The sequence below is a fragment of the Rhopalosiphum padi genome, chromosome 3 (genome assembly GCF_020882245.1).
Source record: "Rhopalosiphum padi isolate XX-2018 chromosome 3, ASM2088224v1, whole genome shotgun sequence".
NCBI classification, from domain to species: domain Eukaryota; kingdom Metazoa; phylum Arthropoda; class Insecta; order Hemiptera; family Aphididae; genus Rhopalosiphum; species Rhopalosiphum padi.
In genome coordinates, this window is record NC_083599.1 from 28,416,531 (window position 1) to 28,423,043 (window position 6,513).

Sequence of the window (6,513 nt, forward strand, 5' to 3'; positions counted from 1 at the left end):
AGTTGCCATTTGTAAAATAATTGTATTAAAATGCTTATTTAATTATTTTGAATATTTTTTATGTAAATACATAAAGACGAATACCAATTTTAAAGATATTGGACTTACGTTGGCTTTTAATCATTCGTTGAATTTACCTCCAGGTTTTTGTACTTACATAAATATTTCATATAATTAAGAAGTGTAAAATTAGAAATTTACTCATTTGTAATTGTGTTTGTATTAATATATATTTCAACTGAAGCAAAAAAAAAACGGAAAACGATAGAAAGATAGATTAATTTCAACCCAGGTGAAGTTGGGGAATATAAGTATAAAACTATATTATAAACTATATAATGCATGCAAATTAATGAACGTTTGTAGCTTATAAGTATACTTAAAAACTAGGTACTCTACTGAGTTTGAAGGAAATTTCTGAGATTATTCTTAGAGATGGTTTAGAGAGTAGTTTTAACTACGTTTAAAAGTATACGAAGTGCTATATCGAATATCCAATCCACCACTGTCAAATTGTTCATCTCGATCGATCTAGTTAACAAAGCGAAATGCATACCGACGCCCATTTGACTATAAATTGATAAATAAAATGTATTTATACATACATTTAAATTATTAATTGTATCGTTTTCCGGGGAGTATAAAAAGGTTTTTTATACAAGTACGAAAAAATAAAACTACCACGTTTTTTCTTATGATTTATTGAGATTTTAGAATAGATCCACACTTTTGATATGTTAAATCTATAATTAAAATAATTTCGAACAACATATTACAACGGTCATCAAAAGGATCATCAAAATTAAATAAAATTAAAAACATTATTCATTTATGACCCTCACCGCAGGACGGTAATCGGTAAAAAGACCAAGGAAAAAAAGATATACAACAAATTTAACAAATAAAAAAGAACAAATTTTAAATTTTTAAATATATTTATTGATTATAAAAATTAAAAAATTATCATTTACTACCTAGTATCTACGCACACATTTACATTGACACAACCCGCATACACCCACATCGAAATTGCCTACATTGAACTCCTTAATAACCGTCGGTATCTAATCTTTAAAAAAAATGTATAACATTTAATTTAATTTTAAAAATATTGAATTATAAATGTATTTCTTTTGAAAAATGTTGTTTTTTTTTATTGCATAATATTATATGAGGAAATTTAAACAAATATATCTTTTATTCTACATTTTTATATAGGTACCTAGTATATTTTTATATATTAAATACAATATAACTTAGTATATTATAGAGTAAGTTGCATTTTTATTACTGGAAATTCCCTATGTAGAAATTATAGTGCCATTATAGGTGACTTTTTTATACTTTATCATAAAATATAATTAGTGGTATAATATAAAATAACATTTTATTACTGAAAATTTCTCACGTAGTCATGTAAACTTTTCATGCTTTCTTTTATAATTAATAAATATATTTAAAATTCCTAAAAATTGTTCTTTTTTCCGGGATTCCCACCGGTCAACTCAAGAAAAACAAAAACTTCTATTAACAGAATACCAATTGGAAATAATTCAATAACCCATCATTGTCTGATGAAGACGATTATTTATGACATACCTGTTTCGCGATCAAACACATAACTAAATGTTTCCATTTAAACTGAGAGACAAGAAGGGGGAATATCTAACATTATATCAGAAGCCGTACAACTAAAAATCAGTGATATCCTTTACGATTAAATTAAATTAAATTAATAAATTGTAACTTAAATATATGCATAACCTAATGTAAGTCATGATAAAGTGTAACTATTATATGTTAATTTGCTATAGTCAATGGCCATAGTTTTATTTAATAATAAAAAAAAAACTGATATTTTATTAATTTAAATTTATAGAGAGTAAACTATTTTAAAATGTATATTTTGGATAGTCTCTCATACGTAATAAAAGTTCAGTAAAGAACTCGATTTTGAAATTTAGCTTAACATATATAAGTTATTTAATTTTTATTACCAGAGTAAATTTATACTTTTCAACGATAACCTACAAATAAGACACAAATATTTAACAACCCGTATTATACTATGTTAAATGTTTACCTAAATTATATTTTAAAGGATACATTATACTAATATCAGATTGAAATTTGTTCCTACTAAACAAACAGAGGCGTCCGTGTCCCTAGTCAGTTTTAAAGGGAGGGGAGTAAACCTATTTTTAAATCAATATAATAGTTATACTTATGTGTATTTTACAAAATTTCGGGAGAACTTAAGTCAATTACTGACTTATTTGTTTTATAATCAGACTTCAGACTATATTACAAATAAGCTCACATAAAAAAGTATTGTTTCATACATTTAACTTTAATGAAAAATCTTTATTTAAGTTTTAACATAGTTAAAATAATTAAGTATAATATATAATATAATAACAAATAAAATTATAAAATAATTATAATAATAATAAATAAGTAAAATTAATAATTATACAATGATATCTATTTTTCGTTTAGTTTTTGGAAACCGATCAATTAAATTATGTATGTCAGTCCTGCAATCTAGTTTGCTCTATTTGACTCCTTATATTTTTTAATTTTTAATTAATTGTTATGAGGAGGCGAACATCACTTTGCCCTTTCCTCGGGGACGCGCCTGTTTACAGATATTATTTGGTGAAAATAGCCAAATAAATAATTTAACTATTATGACATTTTAGATTTTTTTTAACTTAACAATATTTACAGTTGTTTTATTTTATTTTAATTTAATTTGTTAATAATTTATTCGAGTACGTTTTATATATTATCAATGATTTATTAAACAATCATTATGCCTGTATTGTCTACTGTCAAGATTTTTTAGGAACTCATTTGAATGTTACGATTTTTACGTATCGATTCAACCACTTTAAGCATCAAACCCAAGCGTACAAGACATTAAACTTGAAATATACCAGCGATACGTATCAAAACGTATCGGACTCATCGAACTTCGATGTGATTCTGGGATAAAAGCATGTAAATCATGGGCTCTATTTATTAGTGGATAACAAGGTTTATTTTGGTACTATTATTTGTTTCTGCGTTTATTGTCCTGCCATACAATTTATAAGCACGCTGACAATCCAAAAAAGCTTAAAATATTTAAGTATATTATTGTGAAAAATGTTGGAAAAATTTGAACTAGTGTTCTAATAAATGTATTTTATGTATGATAATGCATGATTTCAATAGGTTAAATAATCAATATTTTAATGAATTTAAGCAATTATAAAATTTGAAGTTAGAAATATCATTTGATATACATACCAATATACGAGTAATATAATACATATCTATAAATAATAAATATTATACATTTTATCCATAAGTATATTAAGCCAATATATTTACTACAAAAAAGAAAACGTGGCTTGATAATAAAAGAAAATTGGCTGGCTTAAAATGGGAAAAAACTCAAAAGCACCATTGGTTACAAATCGAATATGCTTAGAGCAAAAGTCAAACGAAACCATAATAATATTATTATTGCACACATTAAAAGATACATCAGTAATAATATGTAAACTGTAGTAGACACCGAAATAAATTTTTATTTATAAATATTAATAAATATTCGAAGAGTATTGGAAAAGTGTGATACTTTGATCTAATTAAACTTCTCAATAACTTTAACTATTACAACGTTTATTCATAAATTCATAATATTTATTATGGTGAATTTAATGGCGTATTTTTGATTATTTGTGTTCGTCAAACAATATTAGGTATTACCTTAATTATTGTTAATATTATCGAACATATCTACATATTGCATATTTATCAAATATATACGCACCAAATTACATTTATAATAAACAATACAAAAAATAAAAGCCATGTAAATATTACAGTGAACAATTTGTTGTTTATTTACACAATATAAATGGGCCGAAAATTGATCTAGAAAATTAATTATTTTTGATTTTTTCCTATTGGTTGATATATTTTGGGATGAGTTAAGACATTATATAACTAATGAAACATTATACGTCTTAAAAGTAGGTATTTAACTTAATTTCATAACTTTGTGAAAATTGTTTTACAGTATTTCCACGAGAATTATTTAACTAAGTATATGTCTTTCTAAAAATTATTACTGCATTAAAGAGCCATAAAACTGCAATTACGATATGATTTAATTTATACCGTTTTTAATTTACTTTTTCCTAAACTTAAAATGCAAAAGCGGGCATATTTGTTTTCTTGTTAGGTACTTGAAAATCAGGGATCAATAGAGCTAATTTATGTGAATATTTTTCAATTATTAATTATTTTTATCAAGTATTCAAACTGTTACGTCAGTTTAAGCAAGAGGCAGGCAGAGGGGTAAATAATTTAGTAGTAGTGAGAGCTCGCTACATAAAATTAAGTATTTAAATTAACACGTCGAATCCATTGAAAAAAGTAATTCTTTATGTAAAAAATAACAAAATACCCGAGTAACTATCGTCATGTAACTTAATTAAAATTTAATTGTCTTGGCCAAGTGTAATTTGTCACTGAATTTAATAACAAATGGAATTTATTCTCAGTTCATTGGTTAGGTTACCTATTCGCTTTTACGACGGTTAATTCGTTATACGCGGAGAACCCGCTAGATTGATTCTGAGGTCGAGCTTGGCCTTTAATAATTCGGTTCCGTGAATTCGATTAGAGAGACAAAGTACCTCAAATTCTATACCGAAAGTGATGTAATACTGATCATGTATACATAAATACACTAATTACATCGAGATAATAGAGTTTAACCAAAATTGATTTACTAAAACCCTAACCAAAATAAGCCTATTAAATCAATGCGTGCTGAAAATGATAAGAACAATATGTCCTTGTGATCGAATGTCCAATATTGAATATTTATTGTTTATTTTCTTATAGATAAACTACTGTAATAATATCTTTATTGTTGATTACAAATGTTGTACAATTATAAGAGTGAATAATAATGATAAATAATAATGATATTGCCATGTGAAAGCTATCAATGATTATTGGTATATACATAAAAAATAATTCACTAAATATAAGTGACTATTGGTAATTAAATGTATAACTTTGAAATGAATACAAAACAATTTCTAGTTATACATATAAAAATTAAAAAGAGGAAATTACAGGTAATAACCGTACTGTATAGTAAGATTCAAGTGTATCTCTTTATTAAGTATGCCTGTAATGGATGACTGTCATGTTAAATTTGTGTTCGTATAAGTCGTAAACAATTTTATGTCTCTATTTTAATAGCTATTTTTTGAATATTTAATTTTTGTTTATAAGTTTATTGTACAGTTTTTTTTTCATTTTTTCGATCAATTTTAAAATACCATTATTATTCAACTTGAATCAATAATATTTTTAACTTATTGGACATAATGTTACATGAACAAAACACGAATCAATAAAAATAAATTTACATGGATTACAAATTACATATTTTATGTATAAAAAGCTATACCTACGTGTTGTATTGACGGTGGTTGTCTAGTATACGTAAAACATTCCTAATACTGATGACCATGCAGCTTCAAAATCAAAATAATATATTTTTTTTCTATAAATTCAACATAAATATATCCATCTTAATTAAGTGATATTTCCTGCCTTATCATAACGATTGAACAATTAAAAATGGATAATGTAACGAAATAATTAATTTTTGTGAAAAGTAATAACAAAATAGTATTAACATATTCTTTTTACTGTTGTATGAAAAGTATATGGAGATTTCGCTCAACTTTTTAGAAAAGTTGTAAAACGCAAACAGAATATATTGTAAAAGCTGTTGACTTTTGACACTTTGCAGCTTTTCACTTTCCAAATTTGATTTTTCGTAGAACCGAAAACGGAATTAAATATGAAAAATGCAAAGGGAAGAAAAGTGGCAGTGTTTTGGTTAAATAGTCAACTGGTATTCAGATGCTTGTCACGTTTATCCAAATTTATTTATATGTAATATATTCAAATGTACCACCAGATAAGTGATTATTTGAATATTTGTATATATACATATTGTAATAGTATTAATTTTTCGATCGGTAAGTTAATTTAGTTTCCTAAACAGAGTACGATTTGAGGCGAGACAAGCGTTAAGTCGTTTATTTTTGTGTGTGGTATAAATAAATAAAACTTTCACCAAGTTACAATTTTATTATAATAACTAATATTAATTAAGAAACTCCAAATTTGAAATGGCAGTTTAATTGACAAATAACAAATAAGTTCTATAGTCTTAATTTTAACTTAAGATGAATTTGTATTCAGTTTAAGACGAGGATTTTTTACTTAAAATTGAGCGTGAAATATTATATTATATTCATATTGTATTATTAATTATTATAATAATAATTAGTCATTATTTGAACTGTTTAGTTCTATAATTTAACTAATTACTCTTGCAGTTATAGATTGAAAAATGTAAACATTCCATGGAGTTTAAATAATGTTAAAAACACAAAACGTGATTTGAAGTTATGGTAGCCACCAGAT